Raw genomic sequence first — 27,265 nt, forward strand, 5'->3', positions numbered from 1 at the left:
AATAAATTTAATTAATTCACCAGGTTTCTTTCAGTGAAAGCAATGACCATGTCCTGTTTTTAATCCATATTGTTTTTGCAGCATCTGGCAGGTAATATGTGACCAGCAATGAACGTGCAAGTAAAAGAGTAAAGAAAGTCTGACAAAATTCCAGGCATGTGACAGCTATTTATAGTTCAAGTGGATTGCTATTTTTGATCTGTTCTTATTTTGCACCATATGCCTTTTGGTATGGTGGACTAAACCATAACAATAATTGGTTTTGAGCAAGTATCTCTTATAAAATAAAACTATCATTATCTTCACCTTTCAAAACAGGAGCTTCAAAGTTCAAGTAAATTGCTTAGGATTAGAGCTGAGCCTCATGTTGTTATATTTTATACTATGATAACTGTATTTATTAACAATTGAGAAAGCTACTGATACTTTATAGAGTATTTACTTTTTAAAGAATTGAGAATTCTATACATGCATATAATGTATTTTGACCAAACTGACCCCCCCCTTCTCTCCCCTCCAACTCCTCCTCTATCTCCCTACTGCATGTTATTTAATATACCAGAAGCAACCTAATTCCTCTCATATTATACCAGCCAGAGGATAAAACATCAAGGTAGAATTCCAAGAATGTAAAAATAGTAGGTAAATATTAATTGATAATTTTATTATATAAAACATGAGGTTGCTTTATTTAAATAAACAACAGATCACAAATGACCTAGAAAAGTGGACCTCTAAATAAACATATTCTAGTAATGAACTTTGATCAACATTTTAGCAGTAGCTGAATTTTCCAGTAACAACTAATTTAGCTACAACAGGCACCAACAAAATAGTCAGCTAGCCTAATGAAAGGCCACAGTGGGTACTAACACTCAGCTGCTATAGTACAGGTTATACCCTGTACCGCTGCATAACTTTCCATGTGTTCTCTCAAACGAATTCTCTTTAGCTTGCAGGGTTATTATAACAAAGGGCAAGTTCAAGCGCAGAGCAGTGGAATCTTTCTTTCCTTGGAATTTCACAATCCAATTTAATCGCAAAGGATCTACTCATTAAAACCTCCCATGACATTACTGAAAGGTTGCCAAGACTGAGAAGCCAATATCCTTCTTGATCTGGATGTCTTAAGATACATGGAGCATGGCTAGCAATGTAATTTGTAAATAAAGGTCATGCTATGTGGCTGGCGCGTAGTTCAGCTTGCCCACCATGAGCAAGGCCCTGGATCCAATCCTCAGCAACATAATAAGCAAGCAAAAATCTTGCTGCACTCAAGATAAATATAGACAACCTATATGTATGAAAAAAAAAATCTCTTCATTTGTTCTAGTGTTCCCTCTAATTTAAGTAATGTTAACATTGACAAAGGCCCAGAATTGTATTTTCTCGTCTCTACAATTTACGATGTCCAGAATGAATGTTGACAAACATTATTAATTGAAAGTTCTATAAACACAGTATTTGAAAAAATTTAACTTACAGAAAAAAATTAAATCTGAACACACCCTATTTGCCTTCTGACACAGTCTCACAAGAAATAGATTAGCATTTCAGGAAGAATGGCAACACGCCTGCAAATTCCCAGGGTGGGTCATTATACAAATATCCTTCCGAGCAGAAAAACAGATTGGCTTATAATTAAATGTCAAATGGAACTGCTGATATACCAAAAATGCAATAAAAATCAGCTCCCTTGTTTTAAACACTAACCACCAAATGGACCATAGAATCATTAAATTGTGAAAGAAAAGGTTTCTTATATGCCATTAGTATCATATGACATCTCTAAATATTTATTGAAATTCAAAATTTCAGCAAAAGTTTGAAATATTCTGTTAAAATGGTTATGTTAATATGTTCTACTTTGCTTTTTGAAGTAAATTTGTAAGTTAGGTCAATAAGGTTTCCTTTTTAACCTTTAAAATCCTTATCAAAACTATTTTTCATTTTGGCACTGTATGATAAAATGCTTCCTAAAATATTATTGATGTACCTAAAAAACACCAAAATTACTACCAACATTTTAGGAAAGGCTCTCTTTAAATTATACTTATTTCTTCTCTTTTGTGTGCTTCTCCCCTAATTTATACAATGAATATGTATTTTTTATAATAAGGAAAACTTTCTCAAAGCTTATTTCATAGATTCTACCTTGTAAAAATCTAAAAAAGCATTCTACTATGAAAGCTATATGGAAAACATGAAGGTCCAAGTTATACCTTGTCTCAATCACAAGCCTTTAAATACTAAAGAAAATAATATGGATTGTCGTCTGTACATATTTGAAAGACAGCTTGTTATTTAGGAATAGTTCTCAAGAGTAGAGTTGAGGGTGGGGCTTGGGAAACATCATTTAAAATAAATATTTAAAGAATGAACAGATCTTTGCAATGTCTGAAATGTTTACTTAAGTCTCCCAGGAGTAGTAGATAAAATTAAGGGAAAGAAATATTACAGTTTACAACTGTAAAACTTTGCAATGCATAATCTAAAAATTTTTGCTTATATGAATTATCTTTCTTGTCTCACTGGCACTCTCTTGAACTTTATGTTTAATAAGATACTCAGTATATACTCAGTCAAAGAATAATTTGACCATGTTTAAAGAAGAAAATTCCATTTCCATTATCATATATACATATAAATGAATATATGTATTCATTACTCTCTGTGAAGAAAGCCCTAACATATGAGTATGGAAAAACATTTGCCCAAATTAAAATCTGTTATAATTATCTTTAAGTTGGACAAACAGTAAGCATTTTCTCTTTTAGCAATGTCACAGATTGCCAGAAAAAGAGTAAATTTAAGACATTTTTTAAAATGAATATTTAAAAACTATAGTATAAGGATTAAAAAAAATACCACAAAATACTGGCTCTCCCTTCGGACAGCAGAGATCCAAAGTCACTCCTGTGCAGGGTGAGTTTCGTCTGCTGAGGTCCTGGCAATGGCACAGTGCCATGGCCCAACAATTGGCTTATTGTTCTCTCTCCTTAGTGGAAAGCCCTGACAACAGTAAGTCTGCATGGTGAGATACCAGTGCCTTAGCTCAGTACTATCCCCAGAATATGGAATGCAAAGAACAAAGCTGTCCCTGTGGCTAGAACAAGCTTTTCAACGTTGCTTGCTTTCTTGGTTTTTGTTTGTTTGTTTGTCTGTTTATTTTTAAAGCAGTGTCTGAAACAAATATCCCCGAATAGGTATAAACAGTCTCAGAGCTTCCAGTTTAACCGTTGAAAAGACTCTGCAGTTCTAACGAACCTATAAAAAACTAGAATTGTGATGTCCTAGTTAGAATGAAGAATATAAAAGTGACTATAAGTTAGCAATAGCTCTATCATGGATTAGCGTCAAAAGAATCAGGCAAAACTGCAACTCTGTACACCCAATGGCTGAAGTTACAGTGAAACCATGTTTTTAACTAGTGTATTTTCTAACACTGCGTTACAAAAGCATGTATTTCTTATTTAACAAAGTAGCCAGTAAACTTTCATGAGAGTGTATAAGAACAAGGAATTAGGCAACAGAACTATGTGGATAATGATTAATTTACATTATTTTTGATAACTAGGAAACTTTTTCAATCCAATCTAACATTTAACTCAAAAACAGCCATGCAGAAAGGATGAGGGGTCTGGTTCATCTTCTATAAAGTGAGCTCTAAATTTCCCACAGTATGGCCATCTTTGGACCTCCTGACCTTAGGACCCATAAATACTAGGGCACGTCATTAATCACTTTAATTACAACTATGTCAATTTATAATAACAAAGCAAGCCCAAACGTGAAAGAAAGCAAACACTCAAGAGTGCAGAGGGATGCCTCAGACAGATCCTCTGTACTTCGCTGGCCTGAGACCCTGAGTGCTGTAAACACTTGTGCCAATGATTCCCTGGACTCTTCTAAACTACTTGAGAATATCTCCTATAGATAAAAGTACAATATAGTTATGTATCAGACATAAAAACATTCAGTCCATCAAAAGCTCTCCTTACATGGACCACACAAATGCTTTCTCTCCCCATTCACATCTTCTCTTAACTACAGGAACTAACAAAACACAGTGTTAGCCCCTAGAAGGAACACAAAACTGGATGGACTGTCTGAGCACAGATAAAGAAAAAGGAAACAGGTGCACAGGAAATGCTCTGGCCATATATCTAGGGCCTTGACCTTGCGCTTGAACAGGACTGTAAATCAAGTGTGGCTCTGAGACATCAAGGACAGGAAGACATCTCCTGGTAACTGCTTCTATTGAGTGCTTTTCCTCTAACTTTCCTTGTGAGTTGATCATTAGCAGTTGATAAAGATTTGAAAAGAAATTTTGACCAACTAACTATAAATCAAGCTAAAGAGCTGAAGGATAGATCAGAGGAAGGGAGGGAGAGAGGGAGGGAAGGAAGGAGGTGAGGAAGGAAGGAGGGAAGGAGGGAGGGAGGGAGGGAGGGAGGGAGAGAGGGAGGGAGGGAGGGAGGAAGGCAGGAAGCTAGTTCAGCTAAGCTCTCCAACCTAATTGTTATGCCATTTCACCAAAAGAAAAAAAGGGGGATGGGGCAAGATTATTGTCTTATCAGGCTAAATTTTAAAAGGCTCAAATGCAAACATGAAGGTCAGTATTACTCTGAGCTCAACAATGAATTCAGCTCTTTTGACACACTATAGTACTCAAGTTTTCAGGAAGAGAACCTAGATAAATCAAAATAATTTGGTGATGGTTTTGTCACCAATACTGTCATTTCCCTGCTCTCTGATATCTCACAACAAACTCTGGCCTCTAAGCCTTTCTTCCTTACTGTAAGAGAAGCTCAGTTCAGTCTCTACTGGGAAATTCAAATCAATTTGCTGATCAATTTAATTACCTTTGGTAACTTTTATGTGTCACTTGACGTCTCCTACTCAGGATTTTGACTTAAGGGGTAACAAGCCAGCTAAACATAGCAGCATATGCCTTTAATCTCAGTAACTGTCATCAAGGACAACAGAAACCCAAATAATAGAGAACAGTGTTGTGGAAGAATAAGAATCAATTCTAATGTTATTCTACTTAATATGAAGAAAGAAAAACGGTTTAAACAAATTAATCAAGACACACCACAAATTGATCTGGTGATATTTCACAAAAATAGGTTTGGTTAAAGACAAGATATTCTTGAGAGTTCTAAAAAAGATGCAACAAGCCGGGCGGTGGTGGTGCACGCTTTTAATTCCAGCACTCAGAGGCAGAGGCAGTGGGATCTTTGTGAGCTCGAGGCCAGCCTGGTCTACAGAGCGAGATCCAGGACAGGCTCCAAAGCTACAAGAGAAACCATGTCTCGAAAAACCAAAAAAAAAAAAAAAAGAGATGCAACAATTAGTTATCGTCATATATGTACTTGTAAAAATTATTACCATGCTTTATATTTGTTTTAAACATATTTTTATATTTTATAACTTATTTCTGTACATATTAAGACTATTTTAAGTTATGTGCAAATTTTCACAATCTTCTCCTCTATTTCAGAAGGAAAATTATATTTTACATTTAATTCCACAATAATATTTTTCTGAAAGAAAAATTCTACCTACCCACTCTGTGTTTTATCCACACTAAAAACAATCTCAAGATAATTTAAGGGAAAAATGAACTTTTCCAACTGTGATTTACAAAACCTTTTATGTCTAAAGGAATGTAAGATGATAGATAGTTCATAGATTGCTAAACGTTAAATAAAAGGAATTTTTTTTTTGTTTTTGTTTTTTTTTTGTTTTTCCAGACAGGGTTTCTCTGTGTAGCTTTGCGCCTTTCCTGGAACTCACTTGGTAGTCCAGGTTGGCCTCGAACTCACAGAGATCCGCCTGGCTCTGCCTCCCGAGTGCTGGGATTAAAGGTGTGCGCCGCCGCCAACACCACCCGGCCTGCGCCACCACCGCCCGGCCAAATAAAAGGAATTTTAAAGTTCACAATAATCCAGTCTTATTATGAAATTTCATTATAGTAAAAGTATCATTTCAATAAATGGTTTTATATAAAGAGTAAAACATATGTCCAAATGAACTGTTACAAAATAGTAAAATTTATTGACAAGGAAAAGGTAGCAAATATTGTAGCAAATACTGTAGTTTTATCATTGCAGAAACAAAGATACAAATAAGTCCTACACCAATAAGGATGGCTGTGTTTCAAGGAAACTTTGTTCTCACAAGCAATGTGTAACTGTACTCAGATTTTAGGGCAGTGTCTCAGCTTCTGTTTAGATCTGATTTGTTTGTTCTTTGCAGATGGTTCCACAGGCTGGCTTTGAACCCTCCATTCTCATGTTTCATCCTCTCAAGTTCTGGAACGACAGATGTGTAACCATGGGTAGCTTACTTCAGTTTTGGCTTCAACAAAGCAGCTAAAAGCTAGTCCTATAGAACCATGGCTGTTTGGGTTTCTAACCTCAATATCATTCTGCGCAATGATTAAAATCATTTAAGTAGGTCCATCAACTGATAGGTGTAAGAAATGACAAACTTCCATTATTCTTCTGCAGGTGGACAGTGCAATCACTTCAATCCTCTTACCACCTCTAACTCAAACACTGCTTGCAAATAAATCTAAAATTTCAAACCACCATGCAAATGCAATCCCCCGACCAGACACTGACTCCAGAAGTCTGGTGAAAGGACAGGTTGGTTCAAGCCTACTGTCAACAGCGCTATTCTGCACCTGCTTCATTTCTTATGCTCTACTAAAAACTCTTGTCTTCTGCACCCACACACTGTAACTTCCAGAAAGTATTAAAATATTCTAGAAGAACAAGTGAAGGAATACACTGTGTTCTTTCATGAAAATTGCTGACCAATGTCATCCCCATGCTTAACAATCAAATTTGTATTTTTTATCAACCACAGGCTAATACCTTTAGAGTTTATTAAAAACACAAAAGAGAAAAATCTTCTCTTCTGGTCTTAAGGTAAAGAAAAAATACTTTTATATCTCCACAGTACCTATGACCTATATGAAAATAATGTGCTTTGTTTTTGTTTTGTTATTGCTGCCGCTGTTTGTTTTTTGGTTTTTTGAGACAGGGTTTCTTGCCCTATAGACCATGCCTCAAACTCACAGAGATCTGCCAACATCCACCTCCTGAGTGCTAGGATTAAAGGCGTGTGCCACCCCACCCCATTAATAATCTGCTTGTAACAAAGGAAGAGTTTATTTATATCTTTCCATCCTCCTCTCTATTGTCACAGTGCTACAATGCTCACAAGGTGGAGACGGTTCATATTATAACAGAAAGCATGAATAAGAAATAGTCATAACTATTTTCACAGACTTCAAGTGAGGGACAAAGTTAACTAACTGCTCAGGAAAACCTTGGTAAAACTCAGCTATTAGCTGAGGGCCATGCAGGTGGCACAGGCAGGCACAATTCATAACCTGAAGAGTAAGTAGCTTGTTCTTCTCTGTAGGGATACTATATTGCTTTTTGTCCAAACTATCCAGCAGTTAGGGTAATTCTTTGAGAAGCAGGACAAATAACTAACCAAGAGACCCAAGTCTAGGTTAGCAGCAAAGCCCCAATCTTCTACTTTGCTTTGTTGGCCTGTCAATCATTCAGGAGTGGGCCAAGCTCTCTGGGGTGCCTGTGCATCCTGCCCAGCACTAAGCTCAGGACTGTCTGCGGTTCACTTTCTCCAGACACAGCCTCTCTGCTATTCCTGTCTAGGCAAAAGACATTCATTACAGATTTTTGTAAAGAGGGTATTTTTAGGTATTTCAGTACAATTTAAAGGGATAGGCATTCCAGTATGCAACACGGCCTTATTAGGCATACATTCTCCACAAACATACAGAAGGGAAACTTTTTATTTATTAGCATCTCATAGCTTAGTTATTTTTTCCATTGACTTAATATTTAAAAAAATGCGTGGGTTCAGATTTTTGCTTTTAATCTAGATACTCAGAGTCAGGGCACTTAAAATGACTGAATATATTGTTTGTAGACACAGATAGGCCAGGCCTATCCTTGCTTAAGTTTCAAGGTCAGTTCTTAATTCTCATTTATCAGTTAAGAAAGAGAATCTTATCCAGCATCCTCATTACTGAATTTCAAATTAATCTAAGCGATAATAATATCTAAACCTAATAAAAGAAAATTTATAGTCAGCTGAATTTATAAATACCTTTGAACATTACTAAGTCCTTCATGATCTATTCATATTTCTATGACCACAGAGAAAAGAACATAAACTCATTCTGTTTTCTTTTTACTTATTAGGAAACTTTCTGTTTATAGAAATTGGACTGTTTGTAAAAGAACACAGTACTGCTTATATTTCTGACGGATAATTTAAAAGATTTTGTTGTAAAATCAAAATTCCAAAACCTTTCAATATTAACGAAATATTACATTTTCTTTTTAATAGTGCAACCATATGAAACATAAATTACTTTCTCAACTCTAATCCCTTTTCCACATTATAGAGAGAAAAATCTGACAACAGTTAGTTAACCACACAGGACATCTAATTCAATAAATGAGAAGGTCTTCATCCAAATTAACTACCTCTCTCCATCATTGTCTTTAGTCTCTACTATTAGGAAGCAATCTAGAACAGTGCTCAACAGGACACTGCTTACAACGTAAGCAGGGAAACTCAAAACCCAAACTGGACTATACCTGTTCAGTGGACGGTTCCTCTTACCAAACCTGAAAGCCTTGCCAATGTCCAACCACTATAAACAATTCTGCATGCTATTCCAACTTCTGTATCTACCTCATTGAGACCAGCAACAAAAAAGGTCACAGTGCTATTACTCCAGGGCTCACAAATAATTGAGTAGTTCTGGCCCAAACAAACAACTATTTCCAAACATTTTATCACAATGTATAGCCAGAAATATATTTAATGCTATGATCTGCTCAGTGAAAGTAAGAACCAATAAAATACACACTTTCATGTGTGACCCATGAAAATGTATTCGGTTCTAATCTGTTACATTTACAAAACAAAAATGGGCAGTAGGCAGGGTGTGGGAATACTAGTCTTGAGCCTATGATAAACACTAGTCTAGATTCAAAGGCAGAGAGCTGAGAAAAGGCAGAGAACTGAGACAGCTTTATAGCCCTTTAACAAACTGAAACTCTGGCTGATAGAGGTCACACACTGATGTTCACCGAGTTGTCCTGAAATAGCATCCCTGTAAAACAACAGCAAACTTAGTTTTAACTTCTGAAGAATACTGAATGCAGTAATATACTCAAATGCACAAAAGAAATAGATGTAACAACAACCTTAGCAACAGAAGATTCTCTACAAGACGTGCCTTTAAAGCTCATCCTTACCAAATTTGCTTCTGCTATAACTACCGAGAATACAAATGATGACTACAGATTCTCTGTTATTCCCACAATAATGCTTAACTAAACAAACTGAGCTTTCCTGCTTGAAAATGTAGTCAAACTAACCTTTAAGATGGCTAACTTATGTAGTAGATTCTTTCATGGAAGAAGAGCATTCTCTCTATCCTGCTGCTTTCCTAACATGGTCAGTAACAATCTCTGAAAAGATTTGCAAAAGAATGGGAATAGGAAATCCCAATCATGTTAATTTCCTCTCTAGGAGCTCTCAAAGGATAAAGAATGAACAAAACAAACACAATGTACTCTCTCCTCTAATGTCTAAAGAACCATTTATAACAAACCAACATGTTGATTTAACTGCAGTATCAAAGGCCCTTATTTCTCTCAAGATAACCATTATTTTTTCAAAATGGTTTTGTTCTTTAACTTTTTAACTTAAAAATGTTGTTGTTGGGGCAAGACATATGGCTCATAAGTTAAGAGGACTGGCTGTTCTTCCAGAGGACCTAAGCTCTATCCCCAGCACGTACATGGTGACTAACAATAGACTGTAACTCCAGCTCCAGGGGATCAGCAGCCCTCTTCTGGCCTCACTGGGGAACCAGACGTGCATGTGGTACACAGACATACATGCAGGCAAAACACCCATGCACATAAAATAGATAAATTTTAAAATGTTCTTGCCAAATACTAGGAGTGAGTTTATAATTCTATGTACGCTCTCTACAATGGAGCTGTGTGACTAAAATGGCCATCAAGTAGTGATGCCCTGCCAGCACCGTACTGCTGCTTCAGAAATTCCTGTGTGGGGGAAGGCTAGATCAAATGGCCCCCACTGTCTCTTCAGGTTCTTGAGAGCACAAGTATTTCTATCACATAGACCGGGCCATACATTTGTTTTTCTTTTCTTTTTCCTTCATCCTGTCAATCGGTTTATATTAACTAATTGTTTTATTTTTTACATTTATGTATTTCTGAGACAAGAGAGCAAGAAGAACTGTGACAGACTACCAAATAAACCTAACACTTACACAGGCCTCAAGGATAAGCAAACTACATATTTTTTCATTACCTATCTTTACCTAGTTGGTTTGATAAGCCATTATCATAGCCCCTAAATTGTCCAGGATAGCAGCTGGTTTAGAAGTAGATCACCTCGATTAAAACCCTATGTCCTCCATTTACTGACAGAATGGGATGATGATGATAATGGTTATCTACTTTACAGGGGTATTTTGAAAACTGAATGCAAAATGACTGTGATGGGCTTAGAGCAGTGTTTGGTACCTAAGTAGGCTCTGTCAGCTGTATTTATCAACCTCCATAATTTGAAAAACTGAATACAAACGGCAGCTATAATTTTATTCTAGAATCTTGTCTTTTATGAGAGAAGACTTTGACACTAAACAATACAATCTTATAAAAGCCACCTCACCAATATTATTTTAGAAAATATCAGTTATTGCTGCCATAACAACGAAAGAGGTATGCTGGTGATAGAAGATGGGCTAACCCAGTTCAAAATCATCCATACATGAAGAATCACCCCAAGTCCTTGGAATGAGACTCAGGTCCTGTCTTCTAAACAGTGGCTGCATTCACTGTTTCTATAATGCTATAAGAAAACAGTTTGTTTTTTTTAATGAACAACATGAATTCAATGACCGCTTCTGTACTCCCCTTGGGTTTTACATGAACCCTAGATACAAGGCAATCACCTATGAGCCCCATGGCATGCAGTGATGTGCACTTGCTATCAGAGACAATGCTTCAGTGCAATGTGGGCAGTTCAGTGACTGGAAGTGGAGTCCACATAGATAAGAAACTATTCCCTAGGAAAGAGTACACCAATTGGTTATTTAATACTAAATGGTCAGCCCTGAAAGCATACATACAAGTAACATTTAGACAGACTGGGTGGGCTATATTCATGTATTTAGGAATGAGTCTCTTGTGTGTAAGTTGTGGGGGCAACAATCAAGGAAAAAAGAGGCCATTAATTTGAAAGAGAGCAAAAAATGGCACATGAGAGAGTTTGGAGGGAGGAAAGGGAAGTGGAACTGATGCAATTATATTATTATCTCAAAAAGTAAAAGAACATAAAAAGAAGCTATCATAGGATTTATAAGAAATCTCACACGACTCCTGATCCCCATGAAAGAAATCCACAATGTTAAACTTTTCTCCAAAAGCTTCCAATTATGTAAGTTTTATGAACAAAAAAGGTATGATGGTACAAACAACAAAAGCCCAAACATCTATGTTTCTGTACACCCAACATGTCCTTCTCTTTCATTTGCATCACTAGTTATAACCCAAAGGCCCAGTCATACATGGCAATAAAATGTAATAATTAGAGATCAAAGCAGCAGCTGTGTTCCTGGACCACACCCAAGGCTGTGGTGAGCTGCATAACTCAATTAATGATGGGATCCATATTTACAGAAAACTGAACTTGCATTATAATCTTTGTTCCCGTTTTGACATGCACAGCATCTAAGAGTCTGGCTGCTTTCACCCATGGTCTTGTTTTCCGCTGTCTGTCACATAAGATTGCACGCACTTTAGCATTTCACTGATCTTTTTCAAGGGAAAACTACCCCAAAGCAAACACTGGCATATGCTTATACTTCTGTGTCTCTATGAAAACAAGATGTAGAATGACTCACCACACTTGGTGAATTGTGTGAGTTCTGAAGGAGACCAGTAGTTAACGGTATTAAGATATTCTTGAACGTGGCTAAAAGCAACTACGTACTTATAAGGAACATTTACAGAGTAGATCATGGGCAAACAACAGTAGCAGAAGACCTGGTTCAGAACATTATATTTTTGGTAGCACCCAAAGGTTTGTACCCTTGATATTTCTGTCTGATAAAGTTAGACACTGAGTTAGATACTAAGACAAATATGACAGTATGACAGGTTCTGAAACCTAAAAAAGTTATTCAACAATGGTTAGAGAAGCAAAAAAAAAAAAAAAAAAAAAGTAAAGACCCTAACAGACCATCCAGACCTCCTTTACACAGTATAAACATCAAAGTCATGATAAATCATTTTATTTACTTTTCATAACAGGAAAATTCTATATCAAACAATCACAATTTCCTAATAAAATTAAAATAATTCTATAGAATGAATTATTTTCTTTAGTCTATAAAGACAGCAGGATAATTTACTCAAAATATCACTGTTACGACTGCTAGAAATGGTCGAGAGACAGCCCAAACTAACCTATTCTGGTGATGGGATGGCCAAACACCCTAATTGTCGTGCTAGAAACCCCATCCAACTACTGAGGGATCTGGATGCAGAGATCCATGGCTAGGCCCCAGGTGGAGCTCTGGGAGTCCAATTAGCGAGAAAGAGGAGGGTTTATATGAGCGAGAATTGTTGAGACCAAGGTTGGATAAAGCACAGGGACAAATAGCCAAACGAATGGAAACACATGAACTATGAACCAATGGCTGAGGGGTCCCCAACTGGATCAGGCCTCTGAATGGGTGAGACAGTTGATTGGCTTGATCTGTTTGGGAGGCATCCAGGCAGTGGGACTGGGTCCTGTGCTCATTGCATGAGTTGGCTGTTTGAAACCTGGGGCCTATGCAGGGTTGCTTGGCTCGGCCTGGGAGGAGGGGACTGGACCTGCCTGGACTGAGTCTACCAGGTTGATCTCAGTCCTCGGGGGAGGCTTTGCCCTGGAGGAGGTGGGAATGGGGGGTGGGCTGGGAGGAAGGGGAGGGGGCGGGAGGGGGGAGAACAAGGGAATCTGTGGCTGATATGTAGAACTGAATTGTATTGCAAAATAAAAATATATATATATCACTGTTACAACTGAAATGTTCTAGACCAATGGTTCTCAACCTGTGAGTTGTGACTGCTTTTGGGGGTTGAAAACATTTTCACAGGGGTTGTCTAAGACCATCAGAAAACAGACATTTACATTACAATTCACAACAGTAGCAAAATTACAGTTACAAAACTAAAACGAAAATAATTTGTGGTTGGGGATCAACACATGAGGAACTGTATTAAAGGGCCATACCATTAGGATTGAGAACCACTGCTCTAGACAAAGAAAACATAATCACAACTATTGCTACGTTTTGGTCTCAGACACCCAAGATCAGCATCCATTTACAATGACATCTTTTCTTTGGGGGGGGAGCTAAGCTCAATACTATTATTAAAAAACAGTCTCCACTAATTAATTTATAGGTTCCCTCTATAAGAGATGTTACTATCAGAGAATTAAGTTATGCACTGCAAAAAATTAAATTAAAATTTTTTAAGGGCTGGAGATATGAGTCAGGTTGTAAGAGCACCTGCTATGCAACCATGAAGACCTAAGCTCTAATACCCAGCATCTACATAAAAGCAGGGCACTTCCATGAAAGCTTGGAACTTCTGGTGTTGGGGAACCATGACAGGGACATCCAGCGAGTTCAATGACCAGAAAGCCTAGCCAAAACAATAAGCTTGGTTCAATGACAGACCCTACTTCAACACAATAACATGGAGAGCATCAGAGGAAAACCTCAATGTCCTATTCTGGGCTTTATATGTGTGAGCACAGGTGTGCAATCCTACATGTTCACATACACGTCCTATAGAGATAAACCACACATGTGTACTCCCACCTCCACATAAATTATGCACCAAGTATAACTTATCATATACTATATACACAGCTTATACGATTAACAAAATAGCCTAGAGTTTGTACGTCATTACCATGCATTTATGAAATGGAACGACTTAGCATTATAATCATCATATGGAACATTCATAAGCAAATTTATCATGAATGGTCTATTTTACTACTCTGGCAGTTCTCCACTAACTGAAATGAAAAATTCAAATCAAAATTTTACTACTCTGGCAGTTCTCCACTAACTGAAATGAAAAATTCAAATCAAAATTGAATAGCTAAAGGTAAGGTGAAAAGTAGAATGATTTTTTTTTTCACACAAATGTTCACTTCTACTAGACCAAAATTATCAAAAATGCTTGGAAGTAGGAGTGTCTCAGACTTCAAAGGTGTTCAGATTTATAGAACATTTGCAAACATTCTACCATTTAAGCAATTCTCATCCCAAAATATGAAACTAGAAATGCTCCACAATCTGAAACTATACAAATATTTTGAATTCCAAATGGCTTAGAGGATAGTGCCTCCATCTGCTTTTGGCATGACAAAATGTGCAAGTTTTATAATGTTATTCCTTCCTTAAAACTCTCTACACTCTTATATAATATGCTCTTTCATAAAATTAAGACTATTTTGCTAATTTCTCTTTCATGAGTTTGTGCAGTAGCTATAGAAGCCTGTCTTCCTGAAGATGTGTTGAAAGAACAATATTCAGATGGAATAAAACTCTAAGTATGTATAAAAATGTACATAGACTTAGAAGAGAGAGGAAAAGGAGGAAAGTTACATAAAGAAATAGATGGTTTTAAAAAATAAAGTCTTTAAAGAGACAATAAGAATAATATAAAAATGAGTGACATAAAGATGGAAATTACACAGAAAATCTGGATTATATAATCTTTGGAATTTTTAACTGCAGAAAGACATTTGATTGTAAAGACTGCTGAGTTAAACCAATATATATTTTAAAGGTATCTTGACTTCAAAATTTGTGTCTAAAGATACGTTGCTTTGGAAAAGTAGTTCTGCTTTTGCTTCCACAGAAGATGAGAGCCTATGGATTGCTTCTAGGCTAATATGGTTTGATCAGCCAAGACCCCGAGAGGTCTCCAGATGATCCAACATCCAGAACAGCTTTAAGGCAATTGGATCAGAGAATACAGTGTCACAGACTACTTTAGTCAGGATTTGATCATAATTTTTAATTTTCTCAGGCTCCCCATAAGATTGCAGCACCCACAACCAGCAGGAAGTAGTATGAGCAGCTACGCCCAAATTCCCAAAATATTGTTTATAAATGTTTATTTTTATTTAAAGGGGGTTGATTATAAATACAATCTCTTTCTAAAAAAGAAAAGGGGATAGTATAGATATGATAGGATAAAAGGGTAGATTATTGAATCTGCTTTTAAAGAGCAACAACTTATTTAAAATGTTTTACACTGCTATGGATTTTAGATTATTGATAAATATTTAGAGTTAATTTTGTTATACTGTATGTATATTTCTACTTGTTTAAGGCATTATGTTTGTGCAGCTCATTTGAAATTGTAATGTATAATTAAGAAATACAGATTAATAATTAGCCATCCATGATAATCAAACTTATAGTCATGTTAGTTAAGTTTTCAAGGTATACATAGATATATTCCAATTAGGTAGGTAATCTTCAAACACTTCAAAGACCTACAGAATATGGCATTTAAAATATTTTAAAAACTTAGACTTTTCTGAACAAAGAGACATATCTGCTCCTGGCAGCACTGATTTACTTCAAAGAGGAAGATAGGCATCCAAGATGGATTCATATGGAGCTTATCTTCTTCTTGGTGGAACTGGACATTTGAGCAAGAAACTGATCTTGCTTGGACTGAATGACAAAAATGTTGTATAGCCTGGACATGCAGGACCCATGGAAAAATGACCACTAAATTTTGCCAAAACAAAGTGAGATGTTCTTCAGGTTCCTGCTTTGCAGAGAAGACTGCCAGATATTCTACAGGACACAGGGAGAAGCTACTAAAAAAAACCCTAGACCTATAGGCTGAAGATGGATGCACCAACAGTACAGAGGAACTTTGGATGACTGTCTAGGAAGCTAGATGTCTCTGTTATTTCTAGAACTTTGGAAGTTGCTTACAATATACTTCCTGTTTACTTAGGAAATATTATATCCTTCTGGGGTCTTTGATGTAGTTGAAGACTAGATAGTTATAATTTTGCTTGGTTATGATATAAATAAATTAGATATGAAACTTTAGATTCACAAATATAGAATAGATGATAGGGTATTTTCTTTAATTGTACTAAATACAAATAGACTAGATATTGTAACTATAATTCTTGCTTGATAACTGTTTTGTTATATGTAATTTTACCATGTTAAAGTTAAAACCTTCTTTTTTGATTAGACAGAAAAGGGGAAGTGCTGTGGGATGTCTTTCTGTATGCTATGAATATGTGTTGCTTTGATTGGTTGATAAATAAAGCTGCATTGGTCCATGGCAATGCAGCTTAGAGGCAGGCAAAAATCCAAGCAGATATATGAAGAGAGAAAAGGAGAGGAGGGAGAGACACCAGGTGCCACCAAAGGAAAAGCAAAATGCCAGTAGATCAGTAAAGCCAGGGAAAATGTGGCAAAACATAGATTAATGGAAAAGGGTTAACTTAAGATATAAGGGCTAGCTAGCAAGAGGCCTGCCATAGACCATACAGTTTGTAAATAGTATTAAGCCTCTGAATGATTATTTTATAAGCAGCCGCAGTACTGTGGGGGCCAGGTAGGACTGGAGAAAACCATTCGTTATAGTACAGTCTATGATAAGCTCTGTGACAAGACACATAGCACAGAATACTAAGGAAGTCCACGAAACTCAGTGTGGACATGCTTACCTCCTCCTACCAGTCCATAAAAGCCGGTGCTCTCTGTTCTGGGGTTCCACTGATATGCTGAAATTGCTCATGATTTGCCATGAGAATTAATAAAGATATTTTGGAAATTATTGTTAAAAACTACCCTCAAATGATAGCCTCAGAAGATGAAAAAGGAAATAAAACTCAAGCATAGTTTGTTTTGCTTTGAAATAAGGTGCTGGGGACTGAAACCAAGTCTGACATAGCCACTCTACTGTGGAGCTAGACCCCAAACCAGGGGAAATCCTCATCTGTCCACAGAGGATGTTAGAAATAAATCAAATTGAGTGGTTAGTAACAACTTATTATACTTAGAAATATAGAAATAAATGCCAAGAAAAATCACTGGTCCCTTTGGCTTAGATGAGAATTTCTTCAAAAAACTCCTATTTTCTGTGTCCTCCCCAAATTCTGTGGCCAGGTCACCCAAGTGTCCGATGGTCCCCTATTGTGTTCCTTCACTGTACAGCTACTATATCTAGATCTCTGTGTTTTTAGCCAATTTCAAATACCACTGTTTTATAAACAAAATCTAAAACAGTAAGTCCTTTCCTTCATTCACTCTCTTAGACTTTTTTTGAGGAAAATTTTACATTACTGCTCCATATTTATATGAAAAATTATGTATTAAAATGTTTTCACCTTGAACAGGCAGCTAATTTAAGATATTTTATAAGTGTTTTCATTCAGAGGATCAGAAGATGTTCTCCTGCAGTCATATCATGCATAGTCAGAAGTCAAAAGCAATACTATCTCTTCAGAGAGTTTAAATGTGAGTAGATAATATTTGTGAGGTAGAATATTTTTGCTGGGTGAGGTGGCAAATGCCTTTAATCTGGAATTTGGGAGGGTAACTGAGACAAAAAGATTAAAAGCTCAAACCACCCTTGGCTACAGAGCAGGGCACTGCCTCAAACACAAAAACAAAGAAAAGAGCTGGAATTTAGTTCTATTTTAAAGACTCTAATTCTCAGATATAATCTACTTCATCATACAGGCTTTAAAACAATACATTCACTGCCCCCACCCCTTTTTGCCAACCACAAGAATGTTGACCATATTTCTTTGAACAACTCTCTGTCATTTAATGGTGAGACTTGTAGAATTATGTTATACTGTCAAGAAACAGTGTCACCAAATGTAATATACAGCTTATGCTGGAGTCAAGTTCTCCAAACTCTGAAAAGAGCTAACTGCAGTAACAAATAAAAAACAGTCATCAAAATGTCTGTTTTACAACTGAAATAGTAAAAACGTATGTATGTGTGTTCACAGGTCATCTCAGCTGCAAAAACTCTTGTCAGGAATTACGTAGCAGCTAAGAACAATGATTAATCTTCAAAATCTTTAGGCAGAATCAAAGCTCTTTTTACCTAAAACTTGACAGTGCAATCTCTTTGTCTACTTAACATCTAAATAATTATGAATACATACACAGGGGGAAAAAAAGCACCCATCAGCTTCTCTGAAGGCTGCAGAAAAAGGAAGCTGCTTCCAGCCCTGCATTTCTTTCTAGAGAATAACTCTGGCTCTGGGTACAGGAAGACTTCTCTGTGAGAGCTGGCTTCAATTTGTACTGTGTCTTTCATCACAGTTCACAGATGGACAGGTGACTAATTACATAACCATTGCACTGATTGAGATTCTTATATTCATGCAGATTTTAACATACCTGTTTGTCAAATGTTATAAACACTAGAAAGGTATCACACAGCTGAGTAAGAAATGAGTCTTTTCAAGGACCTGAACATTTCAGAACACATGAGCTACAGAGTTAGAAGACAGACTCATTATCTTTGAGCTTGATACTAGTCATCTATTTCAAACTCAGTCAAGTTTTTGGGTTGTGTTTTGGGAGAAGCTAAAAGTCTACTGATTTACTGATCACTTATAAATTCTTACAGTTCAGCTTTGGCATATTAATCTAGATGGGAATGTTATGGTTGAGACTTCACAAAGAATACGTCTAGCAATCTTCAGGAGACTCACTTTTCTGTCTGCAGCACTTGCTAATATCATTGGCAGAAAACAGGCATACAGTAAACATATTGAAAGAATGTCGACACTTAAATAGCTTCATGGAAGAACAACAAAACCCTTTACATTTCCCTAACCTACAGAAAACTCTGACATAAGAACGATCTTTTCCAGTTTAGCATAAGATGATAAGCGGCTGCTGGTAACACATTTCCTGTTGCCCTTAGCTTACACTCTGATCTATGAGAGGAGTCCTTTCTCCTGTTCTTTAACATTTCTAAACTGCTCTTGGGGCTGTGTGTGTTCATCTAAATTCTTAAATCAGAACCAAAAATTCAAGCTTTCTCTTCTCTTAATGACTTCCTGTTCTTTTAAAAGTTCTTTCTACGCATATTTAATTTTATTGTAACAAATACCTTAGTCTCAGACTGGGTGGTGGCTTTTCAAAAAAAGTTACATATTAATTTCATGAATTTCTTTCTAGCTTATACAGAGAATATACCAACATATGATGGATAATTTCAGTGAGAAATAATTAAACACCATTAATTTGTAAATGTCATAACTATTCATTTTTGTACCATGGGTACAGAGAAATTCTGTTGGACACAATTGCATTTCACAATTACAGTTTTTAGAATTCAAAATGTTTTTAGAGTTCCAAAAAGATTATGGGCCTACATGTCATCAAAGCTTTATCAGTCCATGGTGTCTTTGAGGGACACTCTGAATTACATCAATTAAGCTAGCACGGCAGTGGAGATAGATAACACACCAAAGTTATTCTCAGAAGTAATGATAAGGTCTAGGGACAGCCACAATGTTTCCTTACATAGGTGTGCACGGTGTGGCAACAGAGCTTACAAGCATGTGGTCAGCACTCACTACGCTTCTGATTCACTTAATCTTTGTATATATAGAAAATCTTTTGCTTTTTAAGTCTATGTGCCATGACATTTTTATAAAGAGGATTCTGAATGTAGAAGCATGGTCCTAACATTAAGCAGTAAGACATAAATGCAATGGATCAATACTCTCACTCTACCTCACTCATTTGGAGAGCTACTATAGAAAACAGAGGAGATATTAGCTTCATTTTAGTAGTTTCAGTAGAAATGGTTCATATACATTCTGATTTTCAATATGAGACAAAAAAATGGGACTGCTTTCATAACATTTTCCTAAGTCAAAGGTAAAAGAAATGATAACGAGGTGAACTAAGAGACATCAAATATAAAGTGCCTGTTTATTCTCTACCAGTGACTCATGGGCCTCTGCTTTAAAAACATGTCAGGAATTCATCTAATCTTCTTCAGGGCACACCCACTTCCCTGTAACCTTGCACAGTTTACAGATAAACAGGCATTTCTCAACTCACCACTTTCCTATGCAGTTTCCTTGGGATGGTGATTTGATGCCCTTCATCCGCTCATGCTCTCTATGTTGTTTCAATCTCCTCTTTACGTAAATTCTGACCTCTCCACTGTCTTAGAAGTATGTCTATGAGCTGAAAAAGCCCATCTGAGCTGCTAAGTATCTGCATAATATCAGTCTTACTGTCCTTATTCCTATTGGTTACCCACCTTAGTTTCCTACATTCTTGATTGCTATAAGTTAATATTTGTACAAACTATCAGTCATGTTAATATTTGCCCTTGGTCAAGTTTATGAAACTATGTGAATTTAATTGATCTTCATTTGCATTCTGAGGCAACACAATGCTTCCAAGCTTCATACTCACAAGCAGTGAAGAGCTTTTATATGAGAATATTGGGCTATTTGCTGAAAAAAAATCACTTTACTTAAAAAAAAAAAGTATCTTCTTTTTCTATGGACGTACCTTATCTACCAGTTTTGTTTCTAGACGTTTACCCCACAGGGATATTCACACATAATGAAAAAGGCATGCTTACATAGAGTCATTAAGCATTGTTAACAGGCAATAAATGCTTGTCTTTCAGATACAAAGCATATTTGGACTCATCCATACACAATCTATCAGCAAATTTTTTATTTATGTCATTGAATGATCTCAAATATAAGCCCAACTTCACATATTAAATTAAAAACAAGACCAGCTGCTCTTCCAGTAGCCCTGGGTTCAATTCCTATTACCCATGAGGCAGCTCAGAAGATCTGATGCCCAACTGTGGCCTCCACAGGCACTGCACACACATGGCAGACAGAGAAGCAGACACCCCATACACATAAAGTAAAGCTTAAAAATTTTAATTATATGCTTTAATTTCCAAATATTCAAGCAAAGTACTCACCAAATTCTCAGCCTTTACTTTTTTCCCGTACAACTAGATTCACTGATTTTGTCCTTTTTGAATTTTATAATAATTCTTTCCAAATTTCATGCAATGTGTTTTCATCATATTCATCCTCTCTCCAACTCCTCCCACATCCACTCCCCGATTCCCTACCTAACTTTGTCTGTTGTTGTTATTGTTCAAAATCCATCCTGTCCAATTTATGCTGCCCATAAAACCCTTGGATGTGAGGCCACCCATTGGAGTCAACCTTAACAAAAGCTGACCCTCCTTCTCCCAGAAGCTAGCCTCTTCAGCTAGGGGTAGAACTGTAATGCCCATCTCCCTGCTTCATACCTGGGATTTGTCTGGCTTGAGCCTGCACAGGTCTTATGCATGCTGTCACAATTATTGTGAATTCATAGGTTTAGCTACTCTGTTTTTTTCTAGAAAACACCATTTCCTTATACTTATCCATTGCCTCTGGCTCTCACAGTCTTTCTACACACATACACACATACACATACACACACACACACACACACACACTTTGCATTAATTCCTGAGCCTTGGAAGGAAGGGGTGCTGTGGGATGGTCTGTATGTCAAGTGTGTTGCTGATTGGTCAGTAAATAAATCACTGATTGGCCATTGGCTAGGCAGGAAGTATAGGCGGGACAAGGAAAAGAATTCTGGGAAGTGGAAGGCTGAGAGGGACACTGCCAGCCGCCATCAGGACAAGGAAGATGTGAGGTACCAGTAAGCCATGAGTCATGTGGCAAAGTAAAGATTAATAGAAATGGGCTAAATATAAGAGTAAGAGCTAGACAATAACAGGCCTGAGCTAATGGCCAAGCAGTTTAAATAATGTAAGAGTCTGTGTGTTTATTTTATAAGTGGGCTCTGGGACTGGCGGGACTTGGTGGCGGGAGCTGGAGAGAAATTCTCCAGCAACAAAGGGGTATAATACAGATGTCCTATTTACACTAATCTATGGGTACAGAGATAAATCATTAAGAACTGGTTTAATACTATGTCCATTTAGTAGAATCATAGCAGGTTCAGTCCTAGAGCCTGTGGCCACAGGTCCTTGACTCCAATAATGGTACCAGTTATGGGTTTAACTTGTGGAGTGAGCTTTAAGTAAAGTCAGAAACTTGTCAGTACTAGCATGATCCCTCCATGTCCTATTGAGTGTATCGTGTGATGGATAATCTTTGCTGTCAATTGGACTATATCTGGAATCATCTAGAACCTAGAAAGCTGGGCATGCCTATGAGAGGTTCTCTTGATTGGCTCATGAGATCAGAAGACCTATCCTAAGTCTGGGCCACACCTTCTGGTGGCAGTCTAAATAAAAGGATATAAAAGGAAGTTTTTGCTTTTTTGCCTACTTGACCTCACTCTCACTGGCAAGTTCATCTACCCTGTTGCTGAGGTGTTCTTTCACTGATATTAGAATCTACTTCTTCAGGGTTCTAATGGAGACTGAAATCCAGCACCAGACTGCGACTGCCAAGACATCCAGTCTAATAGACTGAACAACTACCATATTCTTGGCCTTTCTATCAGGAGACAGCCACAGCTGGACTAAGACCACAGCTTATAAGTCACTATAATAAACCATTCATATATGTATATATTTCACTATATCAGTTCTGTTCCTTTAGAGAAACCCAAATAATACAGGTATCTTCAGCAATAGAGTCTTAACATCAAGTTTAAAGCTAGGCTAATGGCATGGGAAAACACTTTGTGACAGAGGGCTTGCCTAGCATGTATGAGGCTTTGAATTCAACTGCCAGTACTACAAACAAGCCCCCACCCCCCAAAAGTAATAACTACAAGCCACAGTTTCCCAACTTGAGAGTAAACAAACAAACTCTAAAAGCTAGAGAAATCTGTTCATCAAGGCCAGAAAATGATGAAGTCAAGATGAAAAGTCTGATGTTCCTGATTAGTTTCACTGAACAAGAAAAACAAGTCTGCTGTTGTCAAAGCAGGGCCTTTTCTCCTGTGAGAGTTAACCATGGCATAAATCATAGTTAGCTTCAGTTGTCAGTGGGACACAAACATAGTCGCCTGGGAAGAAGGAACCCCAACTGAAGAACCTCTCCATCAGGTTGACGTATGGGCATATCTGTGAAGTGTTTTCTTAATTAATAACACAAGAGGGCCCAGGCCACTGTGGGTGGTATCATGTCCAGGCAGGTGGACATGAACTGTCTAAGAAAGGCAGCTGAGGAAGCAATGTTTCTTCATGCTTTAATTCCTCCCTCAAAGGTCCTCCCTGAAGCTGCTGCCTTGACTTCTCTTGATGATGAACTGTAAACTGTAAGCTGAAGTTATTTTAATAAGCATCAGAGGAACAGAGACGAAAACCAGGAGAAAAATAATAACACTTGTCTTTACATTAAAATATTCACCAATAAATCTTACACAGGTACCTTCCAAAACAGAAACCACACCATCAGTAACAAAAACTGACCAGCTATGCATAAAGAGCTCAAGCTCACACTGGTAAGACTTCAAAACAGGCTATCTACAAATCAGAGTAGAATAAGAAAGCATGGCCTCACATTGCAGGAATGAAGAGGGACAATTCCTACTCATGTCTGGCCAGTGCCAGGACTTTCTCACTCAATGTCTCCCTGTAAAATGAGGACATGACTATCTAACTACACACAGTGAATATCAGCTCTGCTTCATTGAATACATGGCCTGCTACAGAGCCAAGTATTACTTTCTGGAAAGGCATCTTTCCAGACTAGTTAAATTAAAACTTCTGAATAAGATCACCCTGAACTATACATGCAGGCCCTAACTAAATTCAAGAACAACTGTCTTTATAAGAGAGAAAAGACACAGACATTGAAGAGGAAGAGGCAAAGTGACCTCAGAGACAGAAATTGGATTGAGGCAACCACAAGGAATTGGCAAGGATACAGAGAAAAGGGATGTGATATACACTGTGAAAGGTAATGTAAATTAGTTAAATGCTGAAGGGAAGTTTCTCAACAATTTTAAAATAAAACTATTAGTTGATCTAACACTCTTACTAGTGATTGAATATATGTGTGTGCATGTATATGTATATATTCCCAAAGGTAATGATCTAAATATGTTGACACAATATCTAAACCCCCATGTTCATTATACCATTATTTACAATAGCCAAGACAGGAAATTATTAACCTAGCTGTTAGTCAATGAATGAAAGCATCAAGAAAAGTAGTTAAAAAACATCAAGGACATCTTCATCATCCCTTTAGTTGTCATCATTTTGGTGCTAGAAATTGAGCCCAGGAATTCAAGTATGGTAAGCACATACTCCACCACTAAGTTACCTTTAAAAAAAGAGAGAGAAAATATAATCTGTGCTAATAGATAAAAGCAAATTGTTTTAGACACACTTTTAAAAAAAACAAGTATCACTAATTCTCACATAGGCACAATCTAAAAGAGCTGATCTCACAGAAGTAGGAAGTACAGTGGTAGTTATTGGGGGAAGGGATGATGGGGAGTCTTTTGGTAGGCACTGAACAAAGGACACACAATTTCAGTGGAATAAGTTCAAGAGGTCTGTTGTGTAAGATAGTAATTATGGCTAATGACAGTGTATCATGTTCTTAAAAACCACTAAGAGTACAAACACTTTATAGCATGGTGATTACAGTTAAGAACAATGTACTATATTCTTGAAAACTGCTTTTAAAAAACAGACCTTATTATTCATTGCTTTTTTAGTGTGCGTGTGTGTGGGGGGTGCATATGTCTGTGGAGAACAGAAGTCAATGGTGGGTGTTTTCCTCGATTGCTTTCCACCTTACTTTCTCTGATATGGTCTCTCAATAAACGTAGAGCATGCAGTTAAAGACAGACTTGCTGGACAGTGAGCCCCAAGACCCTCCACCCTACCAGTGTTGAGGTCATAGAAGTGCACTGCCATGCCTGACTTTTTATACAGGTGCTGGGGATCCAAACTGGTCCTCAGACCTGCACAACAGGCATTGTACCCACTGAGACATCTCCCCAACCAAAAAGCTGATTTTAAATGTTTTGCCACAAAAAAATATTATGAGGTCACACATATACTAATTAGCTTGATCTAATTTCACTGTACCTCAAAATGCCATGTTGTACAGATTATACAATCTACAAAATATTGAAAGTTCCTTTACTGGAAGGAGCGGTGCCCACATCCACCCAAAGATGAAGGGTTAAGGAAGAAGTCTCCTTCTATAGGAAATGCAGCCCCACCAGTGCTCTGATTTCAAATTTCTGGACTCTACACATGAGACATGATAAACTTTTGCTGTTTCCCACCCCTTGGCTTATGGTCATTTATCCAGTGGCCACAAGAAAACTACTCTATTAACTCTAGACTGCTGAAAGGATTTGATGAAATAGCATGGTCAAAGGCCCTAATATATGTAATAAACAGCAGTAACTTTACTACTAATAAATGAACCTATGTAAGAGGCCAGCCAGTCTATATACAAATATAGTCTCTTGTATTTCTCAGAGGTGGAAAATATGTCTCTTTCTTCTCTATGAAATAAATTAAAAAATATACTTCATATCTCAATGAATGCATTTTAAATTAACAAATGGTAATGGTTATGTTATATTTTTAGGAATGATAAACAATTCCCCTTTCTATGATTTTATTTATTTTAGTCACTTAAACTAAAAGTAAGCTTACAAAGATTCTTTCCTAACCTATTAAGTGGATAAAATAAGTATTTAAGAGATCAGGAGAAATAATGGAAACTAGTAAAAATACAATGAATAGTTTAATACAGAAAACTCCCCATTTCCCAAGAGAATGGACACACATTGAAGCACAATGACTTCTAACCACAACCATGAGCTGTTCGAGCAACATGTGAAGTACACAGACTAGTCATTACCTCAAATCCCTTCTCACAGAAAAGGTAACAAGTGACTCTGTGGGGCTATGCCCTAAAAAGAAACTGGTAGCAAATGAGAAATAAATATAACCCTTTAATGAATTCAAGCCTCCTTTAATCCTAACTTCAAAGTTTCTGATTCATATTGTAGCAAAGAGAGGAATCTCTTGCTTAAATTCCCATTCCTTTCTTTGTATGAATTTCACAAGTAGTCACTTGTGAAAACAACAAACAAAACTGGAAACAGGAGAAAGAAAATAACCCACCAACATCTTCTGCCCAGGGCACCTGCCACATGAGAACAGAAGGTGGAAAAGCAGAATATGGTAAAAAAAGTAGAACTTGGAGACCAACCCTATTGTGGCACAGTTTTCTCTAATCACTGCTAAATGTGACCCTATCTATGAGGATGAAGTAAGGACCTGTGAGCTACACACTTCCAGGAGAAGAGCTGATCTACATGACAGAAACTGCATTCTCCATCAGCCAACAGGTGGGCAGAAATGGATCAGAAGTTCTGGTCTCATGATGGGTAGGAGTAGAAAGGAAAATCATCTCACTACTCAGTGGGTAATGAAAACAAGGGACTAAGGACACAATCCAGGTATAAAAATGGGGAACTTAAGTTACCGTTCTCCCGGCAAGTAAGGTATGTGAGGATGTCCAAGTAAACTGTTGTTTTTCACTGTTCATCACAATTTAGTGTCTGATTTAGCATCAACATGCTCATTAGCCTTATTCGCTTCTGTACTTTGATTTCCTAACTCTTGATAAAAAGTACTTTTTGATTTGTACAATGAGATCTATACTCAGCTAAACAGATATTTTAGCATACAGCATACAGGAAGTTTGTAAGGAATGTTGAGCAGACACTGAAATGATAGGTTTGAACTTCACCTCCATAGGAACTAAGTCACAAAGCAGGTGCCAAGGAGGTTTTACATGATGAGATCCTTTCTTTTCTCCTAAGGATAGGATTCTGGAAAACTGAAAAGGGGTCTCAGGTGCTATGAAGCATCCTGCACTGCTGGGGATGTCTTTCTGTATGCTGTAAATGTGTTGCTCTGATTGATGGATAAATAAAATGCTGATTGGCCAGTAGCCAGGCAGGAAGTATAGGTGGGATAAGCAGAGAGGAGAATTCTGGGAGGAGGAAGGCTGAGTCAGGAGATGCTGCCAGCCACTGCTGCCATGAGAAGTAAGATGTAAAGTACCGGTAAGC

At 37.1% G+C, this 27,265-nt stretch overlaps 1 protein-coding gene across 3 annotated transcripts in view; it reads right to left on the minus strand.

The window, feature by feature from the left end:
* Pdlim5 (PDZ and LIM domain 5) overlaps positions 1–27,265 on the minus strand; it is a 178,483-nt gene that overhangs the window by 80,020 nt on the left and 71,198 nt on the right. The gene's annotated exons all lie outside the window — the stretch shown is intronic.

This window comes from Peromyscus eremicus, chromosome 6 (assembly GCF_949786415.1).
Source record: "Peromyscus eremicus chromosome 6, PerEre_H2_v1, whole genome shotgun sequence".
Taxonomy (NCBI): domain Eukaryota; kingdom Metazoa; phylum Chordata; class Mammalia; order Rodentia; family Cricetidae; genus Peromyscus; species Peromyscus eremicus.